Here is a 14,808-nt window from a genome sequence, read left to right as displayed (position 1 = left end):
TATCTGATGGCGATGCATCTTCTGAAGCTCTCTGCTCTCTCCGATACAAGTAGAACTAGCAGATTTGCATCAACTTCCAGGAAGTTGGCCACAGCTACTACTACCACGTCTGGTCAATATCAAGATTCAAGAGCTACAAGAAACACTTGACGCTGAGAGCTGAGAGGGAATAATTTGGCAAGCATGGAGAATCAAAAGGCCAGGTATCATTTCGTTTATTAAATTAAATGACGATGAACTAAAAGTGGCATGGGTTATATAGCTTGTTGAGTCAAGTCTAAGGCAACCCTGCAATCATTAGTGGCAGAACCTCATTACCCCAAGTCTTTAGAAGTCTCCTAGCATTAGTTGGAGATCTTCTAACAATAACAGGACGCCGTAAAACTTGTCCTGTCTTGCAACTGACGTCTTTTGCTATTATTATGCATGAAGCTCTTGCGCATTTGATGATATGAGGTGTTGCACAACTTTAGTAACGGTTCTGTTGGATGGTCTGCATATGAAATCCGTCTCAATCCTCCAACACTTGCCCAAGCTTCTTCTGTATCTTGCATTCCCTTCTATTTTATTTCTGAATATTCTTCTATTTGTCATTGGTCTGCCAGTGCAAAATCCAACATCCGTCCATTGACACTAGTTCTCAAGTTTGATCTTGTATGTGCCACTGCTGACTGTTTTATGGCAGTGATATGTAGCGAACATGGTCCTCTTAAGATATGTATGCGATTTTTGTGATTAATGACAACACAGGCAATGGAACTAACATGTTTGTTAAGTATATGTATTAGTAAGTCTCATGGATGCAATATATGAAGAAGTCACCGAAGCTGAACTCAAGAATGGTTAAATTGAACGAGTTTAGAAGAAAATACACTCACCGGATGGTTTGGTGCTCAGAAAGAAGTACTCACTGGATGATCTGGTGTTCAGTGAAGTGTTTGACTCAGAGAAGAAAAGTGAAGTGGTCCGGTGCTCTGATTCGTGAACACTTGAGAGCATTTTGTCTCAGAGAGGGTTTTGCAGTTCAATACATCGGATGGTCTTGTGTTAAGGAGAAATGCACATTGAAGTATTTTTAGGAGAAAGAGAAGAAAGTTTTTTCAGTGCAGAAGAGCTTTGAACTTATCGGATGGTATGGCGATGAAGAGAAGGATACACCGGAGGTTTCATCGGAGAATTTTCTAGAAGGTTTTCAGAAGTGTGAGAAGTTGTACACACTGGATGGTTCGGTGATTAGAGGTATGCACGTCGGACAATGGACAATGCTGAGATGTGGCTCGTTTAGGCTCAAGTCTGCACACCGGATAGTTCGGTAATGGAGTTAAAGATTACACCAGAATATCTGGTGTTCACAAATAGATTGAGTAGAGTTCCAACAGCTAGTTTGTACTGCTGAACATACCGGATGGTTCAGTGTTTGTACTGTTGTTGACACCGGATCATCCGATGTTCAAAGTCTGTTAGAGCTGTTGGAGCAACGATTAGTTCATGGGGTTGAGGCTATCAATACCCCCCACTCGACCATTTGAGTGTGCTAGAGTCCAGGGAGATTCATAGATACTTGAGAAGACATCTAAGCCGCCAAAGTGTTTAAAGTGATCATCCAAGGCAATTAAGCATAAGATTAGTGAGTGATTAGTGCTAATAGGTCTAGGGAGAGTTGATATGTGTTGCTGCCTAGAGAGTGGATCAAGAAGTGATCCTACATTGTACCGAGTGGTACGATGGCACCTTATAGTCTTGATGACTCACCGGCACATTTGGCCTTTGTGGCTCAAGCTTGTTGACCATCCGACTTTGTGTAGAGTGATGGTAAGACTCTTGTACAGGGATGCGGAGACCCTTACCTTGGTTACTCAAGCTGTGAAGTGAAGACGGTGGCAAGTAACCGGAAAAGAGGCTTGTGATGATGCTTTGCCTTGGTGGCTTGGTGGCTCAACCCATTTGATGCCTTGGTGGCTCAAGGGTCGTGATAGGGTGCCGTCCGAGAGCTATAGCCTAGGTGACTGCTCCAACATGGACTAGGGTTGGAATTTATGCTATCGATACCATGGGATAAAAATCTTTTATGCCGAGTTTGCTCTCTCTATCATATTTACGTTTCTGCATTTCCTTCTTGTAATATATCCCTGCATGTTTATCTTTATAGAGTAGTTTGCTAGGATTGACTATAAGTTGCAAACATTTGAACGGTAAAGTAGACACACTAGATGAATCTAGAGCACATTTAAATATAAATTGATATAGGTTTATCTTGTGAAGTTTTTGAAGCCAATTAATTTTAAGTGTTATAATTCATCTCCTCTTAGTACGTCACCGATTCTTTCATCAAGCTATTATGGACCTCTACAAAGACCAATTTGCCCTTGGACCCATATGTTACGAGTATTCGTTTCTCCTCTCACTTTCCCCTCCCCTATGGTGCCAATGCCTGTGCCGTCAGGCGCATGGAGGTGGAGGCGGCCATTGCGCAGCAACCCAGCTTTGAGTTTGACGTGCTTCTTGTAGCAAACTATGGCGCAATAACATGTATATATTTGAAGTGTCATATGTATATACGTTCCAAATACATTCGCAAATACAACCTGCAACATTACTATCACAGTTATATCAGCGTCTGCCACCGCAACAATGCAAGCTATATTTTGAAATGTTATTCTAAATTGATACTCTATCTGTAACACTTGGACCCCATTATTGCCATTGCAGGCGCTACAGGTGAACGTGGCAACTGCTATTTTATGCCTTAGTATAGCAACCGACCATAGATAACATAGTTAAAAAACGACTAGTGTAGCAATTCGTTACAGATACACCGTGCATGAATTTCTTCCGAAAGCAATGAAAAATCATCTGGTTTGGTGTCAGAATAGATCACAATTTACATGCATACCTCTCTTATCTTATACAGGAACTCCATACTTGACATGTTACCTGAATCGTTGTTACCTAACCTGTACACGTAGAGGCTGACGGGCGAAAATTCAGACTCATACTCGTACCTATTGGGCATCCAAAACTCACGGGTCGCCCTAGGTTTTCCTACTCTCATAGTCAGGAGCTGGGCTCTCCTAATTTTTTCTGTCTACCCGCCTCATGCCAGAAAGAAATAGACTCATCACCCCGTTAATGCTCCACTCCATTTTTTTAGTTGACCACTCTGCTCCTCCTTCTTGACCTCAACGAGCTCTCTCCTCCTTCCTGTAAAAAGTGTTACGAACCATGTGATCAAAGCAACCACCCATGGTGGTTGTGCTTGTTCATTGGGAAGTGATGTCTTCCAATCAATGGGATGTCCATTGAACATGTATAAAAGAACATCAAATCAATGAATGAACTACTCATTGTCTATTACAATTTATACCGAAACATGTTATCAGCACGCAAAATTCATCGCTAATTGGCCACACTGACGCAAGATCAGAGGGTAAGCATCATGGAGTCATTCAATTCGATAGACAACAATCATGCATTTGGGGAAATTCTTACCTCGATGATGGACCTTGAGACCGCAACCCTGTGATTTCTTCCTCAATTCCAACTTCGCCAATCTATACACCACCATCGTAGTCGTGGTCGTCATGGTGGTGGTGCTACACTTCACCAATATAGCGCCACAGCCAACCCGAACGACGACTACAGGCAACCCGACATAGTGTGGCTGCCCCGTCTCCAAGGAAATCGTCCAGCCCTCATGGTCCACCCTTAGGTGGGTGAACCACTTCTAGGCGATGGCCGGTCAACTGCTCAGCCCTCGGTCTGTGGAGCCGGCCATCTGTGCGAAGGTGGCTCCTCTTCAGGTGAAGTAGATAGAGAGATCAACCGGCAGTGGTTCTTCTTCGCGGAGTGACTGGCCAACATCTCTTTTTGATGTAGTGGAGTCTATGACATCGGTTGCGATTGTAGTGTCGTCTGTCTTAATTGGACGAAGTCCATATCATAGCAGCGAGTTGCTCGCCCACTGCTTTAAGGTCTATACCATATCAATATGGTGAGTGTTTACCCAATATTTAATATATGAAGAGTCTATGTTTTTTACAATGACTATATGGCACCCACTTCTTTAGTAGTGGAGTTCGAGACATTAGCAGTGGGTTTTCGCTTTTCTTGTATTGAAAATCTACATCTAATGTCACTCTTGACATATTTTGATCCATATTTTTCTTAAATAAATAGCAAAAATCAGTGCAAAATATTTTTGATGGATATCTTCTATAACATTTGTATAACAGAAGGCAGTGGAGACTATAGCTTTAGCTCCGACTATAGTATCGCCTGTCCTTGCATGACGGAGTTCATGCTCATAGCATCAAGTTTCTCGCCCACTACTGTAAGTTCTATATAATGTTACATATCAACATGATGACAACCTTCAAAGTGTATAACAAAAATTTATAGCACATAGGCTATGTTATGGCAGTGATTATCAAATCACCTATTCCATAAGGAATGGCATCCATAACATTAGTATTGACTTTGTCACCTATTCTTTATATAATACTACATCTATATTCAAGAATCATCTTGATTTTAAATTTTGCACTATTATAACATGTTCATGTTATTTAATTTATTATTATAGTAAATTAATTGAATACTTGGTCATTTCATGTAGTACATGGCTCATATTTTTAACAAAAAGTTTAATAGTAAGGCTGTGTTTGTTTACTGCTTCTGCTACTGGCAGAAGCTAGAAGCCAGAAGCCAGAACAAACGAGGTTCTGGAGAAGCCAGAAGCCTGTTTCTGAGGAAAATGAACTAAAGCTGAGAAGCTCGCTAAGATGTGCTTCTCTGACAAGCTATGTGCTGAGAAGTCAAAAATTTATTGTAGAAGCCAACAACCTATTTCCAAAAGCAGCTTTTCAGAAAAGCAAAAAGCACAGCTTTTCAGAAAAGCTCAAAAGCAGAAGCTCAAACAAACACGGCCTAACTATATAACTTGGGCTATGGACATAAAAATCAATTTATCGTCCTAATAAATAAATCAACCTCAACCTCAAGCCCAAGAGGTATATGAACAATGCAAATATGATGCCTTCTATTTTTAAGGTATCACTTCCATCAAGATCTCAAAAATATTTGATTGAAAACGATCCACTTGCTCTTTGGATATCACTCAAAAAACGCTATGAACAACAAAAGGCTATTATTCTGCCAAAAGCAATAAATGAATGATCACTCATTCATTTTTAGGACTTTAAGTCTGTGGCAGATTATAACTTCGTTGTTCATAAAATCTAGTACAATTGTGTTCCTGTGATCAACCCGTCTTAAACAAGGATCCACTTTCCTTCTGGCTAATAGGGTATTACGACAGCAATATCGCACCTCGAAGAAATTCAAAGGAAAGTGGGAATGCAATAATAAGCATAAATTTCATGGATCTAACAAGGGTGACGGCATTTTCAAGAAAAATGACCACAATGATAACTCACAAGTTTGTCATAAGTGTGTAGATGTATGAGTTATCATACCAAGAAGTACCACCCCTAAGCATTTGGTTGATTTATACCTTAAATCTATTGAGAAAAAAACAAGTTCAATGGGATACGTTTGAAGTTCACTTCAACATACAAACCAGAAATAATATAGAAGCAAGTTGTTCTTAATATGTTCCTTAAAAGAATAACAACAACATGATCTAACAAGAAACTGGATGACTTTCTCAATAAAGATAACATGTTTATGGAATACAATTCTCAAGACATGTTTGAAGACCTCAATTAGTCTCCTAATATCCCCATAAATTGTTATCAACGCATCTAAGAACTACTAAATGATGTATTTGATTGTTGTCATTATGTCAAATATTGTATCTCCAAAAGATATTATTGATATATATTTTATATATGAGTCAACTTTGATTTATTATATATATAGATTTTTACGGGAAACAATCAAATGAAGGAGGAAATATGTCAGCGGTCAATTGTACCACTAATACAAAATCAAGTGAAACTAAATAGTTCTAAACTCTTAAAAGGAGGAAAGAAAATATTATGATTATCGTTGAACGCAATGCATTGATTGTTGATTCAGGACGAGTCACGACTATTCTCCCTACGGGTACTCAAATAGTAATCGAGGATACATTATTGTATATTGATTATACACATACCCTATTAAATTACAAAGATATTTTTCAAAATAGTTTCCATGTGGAAACTCATGAGGATAACAAAGATGAATAACTCTTCATCACCAAGAATAACGGGTATGACAAGCAAGTGCTCGAGAGAAATTCTTCATTTTTATCTGAATTGCATCGTACATACATTAATCCCGTATCATATATTGTGTTCAAGATAATTTTTTATAATCTTGATAAATTCAAAACTTGGTATGATCGCCTTGGCCATCTTGGTTTAGGGATAATGAGAAAAATTATCAGCAATTCTATTGGTTACAACACCAATGTTGCAAAATTCTGAAAAATCCTTAGATTTTGTGCGCATTGCATGTGTCACATAAATCAATTTTTTGGTCCTCTTATCTCAAAATTAAAAATCAGCCACTCAATTTCCTTGCACATATTCAAAGAGATATATGTGGTCATATTTAGCAATTATCTTGACCATTAAGATACTTTATTGTGCTCATAGATGCATCTACAAAATGTATTGCTCAAATGATCAAATTAAGAGTAAATTATCCTAAACACAGGATTAAATCCATTCAAATGGACAATGTGTAAGATCTAGGATACCGATTAGAGAGGGTGAACAAGTGGTTTTAAAACTAATTGCTTAGCGATCAATAAAATTTGCAAAAAATAACTAGAGATCACTAGAGCAATATTTAGCAACTTAGAACTATATCAATGTTTGCAACAATTTATATTCTGGAAAATAAATTGCATAAGTTAAATTGTATGAATATAAGTAGCATCAGAGATGACACCTGAGTTTTATCCCATGGTATCGATGACTTGCCGATCACCCCTAATCCACCTTGAGGTGAGGTCAAGCTTCTAACCGCTTATCTATCAAGTATGCAATTCTCACACTAAGAAGGGGCGCACACCGAGCAACTTGATCTTAAGTCGGAATAGAATAATGAACTACTCAACACCTCGATTTTACTAGAGTAGCACTTTACCGCTCCAGCAAGGCGTGCTCAAAGCCTTTCACAATTACCACTGTGGCTCCTTCACATACTTCTTTGAAGGACTTAACAATGCAATCACCTCCAAGCCGTCTAGAAGGAAGCAACCTTCAAGAGTAACAAGTCGACAACGCTTGCTGAAAGGATCACTAATGCCACAAAGCTCAACCGCTACAATGCAATGCACTAGATGCTCTCACACTCTTAAATATGCAACCACTAAGCCAAGAGAGAGGGAGAGGAGGATGGAAAATGCTCAAGAGTTCAGAAATGAGGGGTTGCTTACCCCTTTGAACCAGCAAGGGGTCTATTTATAGCCCACAACTCAAAATGTGGCCGTTCCCCAAGATTTGACAACTCTGCACATCTGGCAGTCAGACTATAGTTCACTTGGCAGTTAGACTGCTGCCAATACAATGGCTATAAAATGTGTAATGATGACTCTGACATCAGTCTGGCGGTCAGACCATCACTTGTCTCGATCAGACTGTGAGCCTGGAACAGAGTACCAAAACTCTCTGTTGCCTGGCGATCAGATTACCAAACGGAGCAGAGAGTATGATCCTCTCTGTTCCTTGGTAGTCATACCGGAACACACCGCTGTCAAACCGGGATTGAGCCTTGTAAAAGTCTAACTTGTTTATACAACGGTCAGACCGGCCATGCCCGATGGTCAGACCACCACACCTGGAACCTGAAAGAAACTTCCATGTCTATACAACGCTCAGACTGGCCACTACTGGCAGACCACCACAACACAAAACACACAAAAGACAGTTTTTCTTGGGTTCTTCTCAAATTAAATTCCTCATTCTAGATGAAATACAAGTTTGAGAAATTGTGGCACTTTTGATATCTCAGGTAAACGCACATCAACCTCACTTAATAGTACGACATGTATCCTATCAATCCGATCATTCTCTTCTTTAATCACCATTGACCGGAAAAAATACCCTACATTTTATACCTTTTCCTTGAGCTAGCCATTTGCATATCTTCGATACATGCTTCTTCTAGCTTAGTAACATCTTTGAGACTAACCTTTTCATAACTCAATTAAATATGTTAGTCCATAAATTTTATATTATGATTAATTACGAAAACTCGAATTAGGGACCTACATGCTTCAATCTCCCCCTTTTATTAATTGATGACAATAACACTAATAAATGATTTGATTTTAGTTTTGAGTCAACCTTTAGCACATAGCATAAAGAAAACTCGAAGATAAGTTTGAATAGCAAATAATTTAAGATAATGAAATTAAGTAGAGATAATTTCTATCAAAACTCTTGGTGAGGTAAGCTCCCCCTACACATATGCCCATAAGATTAGAATAAAATTTTGGTACAAGTCAAAGATTTGAATAAAATTTTGGTGGAGTTTACCTTGTATTCTTGGATCCGAGGAAAGAGATATTATCGATGAGATTGCCATCACTAAAAACAATTTCCTCAGGGCATCCAACAAAAATATTAGAACATAGAAATAGAGATGAACAAAAGGATAAAAAATTCGACATAGTTCATCACATTACAATACTTCAGGTTCTTAATCAACATAAAATAATAAGATCGCACATAGTTCACATGCAATCATAAGAAATACAGATGCAAGAAATGTTTATGAGATACGATAAAATGATAGAGAGTCTCATCCCCACACAGCTAAATAAGGTAGATGACTAAAAAAAAAAGTAGCTTCTTCTTGTGCTTCACTTCATCCATATTCTCCCCCTTTAGCATCAAATACCAAAAGGTCTAGTCATCCTGAGTCAGAGGTGGAGGAGGCCTTGGATATATGATGTAGAAATAATTGGTGAAGCTGGCGAACTGACTCTGAAAGCTCTACTGTTCAAGAGATAAGTTGTGAAATATGTCATTTAACTCTTGGTTTTGTGCAATGAGAGCAGCAAAGTCTTCTCGAGCAAGAGAGACGACCTATCAAGTGGACTGGAACTCTATCATCATAGGCTGATAGTAGTTCTGTTAAAAGCTTATCTTAAAAGAGTCCAGCTCTAGAGTCAAGCTTGCCTGCTTGATAGATGCCATGTAAGGATCAAAGAATCCAACTGAAGGTGTCCACTGAGGTGGAATAGTCTCTCGAGCTGGTGGTGCTTGATGAGGAAGAGGTTCCTCATGCTGATCTCCCTGAGCTACATGAACACTCTGATTTCCCTGACATCTATGAAGAATCCTAGGATTCACCTTGAAAGGTCTATATCCCAAATGCTTTTTCTCAAAAGAGGTTGGTAGAAGTTAGACTTCATTAGAACAAGTGACATGATATATGGAACAAAATATAGATTAGGAGTGATGCTCACGGTGATATCAACAATAGCCTTCAGAATAAACTTGATCACATCAATCTTACATCTGTTCATAATATGATCGATGATGTTCTAATAATAATCATGAATTGCATCACTATTTCCACTTTTAGGAGCAAAAGTGGCTCTCACAATCTTGTTGATAGTTACAGGTAACACCTTCAAACCAGTTAATGTGCCAAGGGTGACTTTTGAAATGACCCCTAGCGGCTCGTAGTAATTGCTCCACACATCTTCAGTCAAACAATCTTCATCATTCACACCAATAGATTCATATACAACATCAGAGGGAATTCGCACAGCTCTTGCAAAATTCCTAAATGAAGCCTCATACTTCCTGGTTCCAGTCATCTATTCAATCTTCCAAGATTCATGTGAAATTTCAATAGTTGCATAAAATTTCCTTATGACAGTAGCATTCCAATCACATTTGAAATTCACAAGCTCATAAATACCTAACTCTTGAATGATCTCCGCAAGACAATGCATGCTAGGTTGTCCTTTCACATAATTCCAATCAATTATTTTTGCACATAGATGGTCTTTTTCAGAATGTGACCATAAAAAACATCTTGTTGTACCGTGGTATAGAATTGAGGTTGAGTTGCTTCATTCTCTAAAGCATATTGATATGTATTTCTTGATCTAGTGTATTCCACAGCAGTCCAAGATTTCCTATGCCTCACATATGCTTGATAATTGATCTCAACATCCTCATCACTAGCATCTTTCATATTATAATCACTAATATTCCTAGCAAAGGATGAGGATTCCTCAACAATATTTCCCTGTGGGGGTATCCAGACGGAGTCCTGAGGATCATCATCGGAATCTGATTCCACCAATCTTATTTGGCTTAGTCCAGCTAGCCAACATCTTTTGCAATTTTCACCCAAGTCCATTCCCACTTCCACTGATCATATGAGATATCAAAAAAAGTATTAGACAAAGGAAAAGGATGATATACGATGAAACAACGAAGATAACCTCTGTGTCTATGCTGGCAGTCAGACCGTCACATCTCGTGGTCTAACCGTGAGCATGCAACAGATCCCAAACGATGGATTTTGAAGGAATTAAAAGTTTGAACCGATCAAACTATGAAGATAGCCTAATTTAGATGCTAGCAACCTATTCCAACTAATTTCATCTTAAATCCATGCCTCAAAAGATATATCCTCTCTTTTAAACCCTAAGCATGTATAGCCTTAAAATCCATGGAGAAAAAGAGGAGGAAACAAGAAAATACCGAGAGGCCATGACGAAGGAATCTGCTGTGAGATCGAGAATGCTCTTGGATCAATCGAGGATGAAGGATTGGCCCCGCTTGATATGGCACTGAGAGCACATGTGAGAGAGAGAAAGCATGGGTTGTTCTGGAGTGGATGGGGACCGTTGAAGGAGATAAAGAAAGGAGTCAATCTAGTCATATTAGGAACTAGTGGTTAGACTGTGAGTAGGGGCGGTCAGACCACTAGAGTAGCAGAGGTGAGAAACCTCTTTGTATAGCTCTATCGGTCAGACCAACAGCCTGGCAATCAGACCGCTAGAATTAGCGAACTCTACATTTTAAGATTGAGCTAGGAAGCAGGATTTTGAGATATGATTTTTGATAGCTCCACCAGCAACATAACTCAATCATAACCATATATGGAGTATTTCAAATCAAGATTGTGCATCAATTTGGCATGTTCAAGAGAGAAAATACCATACGAAATATGAGCATCTAATTTAATGTATGATGCTAGAACATTAAAATGCACAAACATCATGCACCCATTGTTTCAAACAATATTTGAGAAGTCAATGATGTTAAGTTCATTTCTCAGTTCACAAAAACGATTTTCATTTGGAGGTTTGGTGAAGATATCTGCCAATTGATTTTTGGTTCTCACACTATCTACAAGGATGTCGCCTTTGCTCACATGATCTCTAAGAAAATGATGGCGAATATGAATATGATTGGTTCTAGAGTGTTAGACTAAATTTGTAGCTATTTTCACGATACTTTCATTATCACACAAAAGAGGAACAATTTTAAATTTAACTTCATAATCTAACAAAGTTTGCCTCATCCATAGCAATTGAGCACAACAACTACCCGTAGAAACATATTCCGCTTCAGCGGTAGATAGAGCTATGGAGTTTTGTTTCTTGGATGACCATCAAACTAAAGATCTTCTTAGAAATTGGCAACTTTCGGAGGTGCTTTTTCTATCTACTTTACAACCTGCATAATCAGAATCCGAATATCCGATTAATTCAAACTTATCACCTTTTGGATACCAAAGCTCTATACTAGTAGAGTATTTCAAATATCTTTAAATACACTTAATGGCCATTAAATGATATTCTTTACGTGATGCTTGAACTACAAAATAAAATCTTGGACACATGCACACACTAAACATGATACCAGGCCTAGATGCGGTAAGTGAAGGATCGAGATAGCGCCTAGAGGGGGGGTGAAAGGCACTTTTTCAAATATTAAAACAGCACAGCGGAAATAGGTCAAATATAAAATGTCAGATGTTTCGACTGATATTGGAAGTTCTGATTGATACGATCAAAATTTCCAATTTGCCAGATTTTCAAACAAAGCTAGATCTAAGATGCAAGATGTAGCAGGGAATGATGCTACTGAATTTGAAGTAAAGCAAGCAAATACGTTGCATAACTCAAGATAGTAAACTAATCGTTTGAAATTGCCTAAGAGGTATGAAATAACCAAAAGTGGAGACAAGATGGATTTGTTCCTGAAGTTTGGGTCCTTAAGGGGATCCTACGTCTTTGTTGAGGGGTTCGGTCACTCTTGAGTCGGGTCTCCTTCAACCCTTTTCCTCCCGAGGCTGCACAAAGAACTCCTCAGCTCCACTTGGTATTCCTTCCCTTTCGGATGCAGAATCTGGCCTTCACAAACTTCTCACGATGCACCACAAGTGCATTGGTAGATCTTGAGTGACTCCTAGCTGTCTAGGAGACCTCAATCTCCAAGAGTAACAAATGAGCACGAATAATGTTTGGAGATGAACCCTAATGCTCAAGGACTTCAAAGATTATGACTAGCACTCGAATCTTCCTCTCAAAACTCTCACCAAATATTGAATCACTTAGAATGGAGAGAGGAGAGATGCAAAGTTGCTCTAGATGTGTTTCACAAGAGAAAGGGAGCCTCAGATGGCTTGGGAGAGGTGAAGGGGTATATATAGAGTACCACCCCAAAAACTAGCCATTATGTGCTTTTCAGCCCACATCAGAACTTCCGTTATCCCGATTGGAACTTCTGATTAGTGCAAAGTAACAACATCGACCTACTTCACCCAAACCAAAACTGGAATAAAACACACATCAGAACTTCCAACCTCATAAATCAAAACTTCCGATTAGCAACAAAACTCCATTCTGAGAACCTGAGGTTTTGATAATATTAAACAGTTCAACTCATATCGTAACTTCCGATCTCAACATCGTAACTTCCGATTAGCAAAAAAAACTTATAACCCGAGAGCTCGAGACTTGAGGAAACTCAGACATTTCGATCCATATCGGAACTTCTGACTAAAACATCAGAACTTCTGATTAAATCAAAAGGCAGGAACCTGAGCGCCTTGAGTTTTCAAACAACTGGACATTCCGACTCAGATCGAAACTTTCGATAAAACAATTAGAATATCCGATTAGACCAAAACTTTTTTAACCCAAATGTCTGTGTTGTGAGTTGTGTCTCTCATTCAAAGGATAAACTTTGAGCACTAAGTTCATAACAAAGCCTTCAACATTATATCCCTCATAATATACGGCATTCCTATACTCAATTCAAAATTAAAAAGCTATAACCGTAGGAGTAACCAAGGGTCGTCTTCTTTCTTCATTTTTGGGGATCGCCAACATTGTTTAGCTTTCATCGTTATGACTTTTACCTATTCAAATACTTATTGAACACATTAGTCCCTTAATCGTTTGTTGTTAATCATCAAAACCCACATAGGGGGTCTAGATGCACTTTCAATCTCCCCTTTTTGATGATTGATGACAACATGATTTAACCTTACAAGACATTTTAAATAATTTGTTTTTGAATACTAAGATATATTGTGAGCTCCCCATAAAGGTGTGCATTGTAAAAATTTGATTTGACAAATGCACAATTTTAAAGGAAATTTGATAAAGAACTCCCCCTATATCTTTGCATTCATGGGATGCAAGTGTGAACATGTGTGACATTCTGGTATAAAAGAATATGAATACATAAAACATGTCATCTCACTATATCAAATGAAATTTCATATGACACGACAGCACACAAATATGAAGCATAATTAAACATATGACATAGTATCCATAAGACGTAAGGTAGCACATTTCATAACACTAGCACAATAGAGTTCTTACAATAATTAAACAAGGTTCAACACATAAGCTTGAGTAAAACAAGTTCAACGTCCGACTGACAACGAAGGAAAGGAAACAAAGATGTTCTAAGAAACGAGATTAAGATTTTCTCTCCCCCTTTGGTATCAAGACACCAAAAAGGAAGAAAGAGAAGCGAAGATAAACAACTACTCAACGTTGTCCTCCTCTTGGTCGCACTCCTCATCTTCTGCATTGGACTTAGAGGCATGAGTGGGAGAAAGATCTTCATGAAAAGGATCCTCTATCACGTCCTCTTCGTTGTCCTCAACCTCGGAGCCATTGGGAGAGCAAATGTCAAGGTGCATGTGAATCTCCTTAACTCTCTTGGCAAGCTTCTTCTTTGTTGCCCTCTCTTTCTGAACCCTCACTAAGGTGCTTTTGCATAAGCAAAAGATAGAGTTTAGGAACCATAGGATGGAGAAAGAAGAAGCTTCAGCTTGTGGTGACTCCACTCTCCTAGAGGAATGGACATGCTTAATTAACCTTACCAGCAGCCTAGTGTGCTTCTGCTCCTTATGAAAAGTAAGATTTGTGACCTTCTCAATCATGAACATGATGTAGGGAGCATAACGACAACCTCTTTTCAGATCAATGGAGGCAAAGCAAATTTCCTCCCAAATGAAGTTAAACACATCAAAATTTGTGTTCACCTTCATCCTTGCAAGCAAGTTCCTTGTATAAGATAGAATACTATTGGCATCTCCATTCTTTGGAGGTATGGTCTTCCTGAACATCCTATTGAAATAGGCACAGAAAGGAAGAAGATCTTTTATTTTGCCAAGCTTATATTCTTCATCGATATTGTACATGAACTCCATATCACTTGTTTTCATGATATTTTCACTATGGATCTGATCTTTGTTGTGAAGATCATCTGGTGTGAAGCCCAAAAGTCTAACAAAAGCTGAATACTTGACTTTATACCATGTACCATTGGTCATCCAATAAATAGTTCTTGCAGC

Source organism: Phragmites australis, chromosome 6 (assembly GCF_958298935.1).
Source record: "Phragmites australis chromosome 6, lpPhrAust1.1, whole genome shotgun sequence".
In the NCBI taxonomy this organism is placed as follows: domain Eukaryota; kingdom Viridiplantae; phylum Streptophyta; class Magnoliopsida; order Poales; family Poaceae; genus Phragmites; species Phragmites australis.
This window is presented reverse-complemented; position numbering follows the sequence as displayed.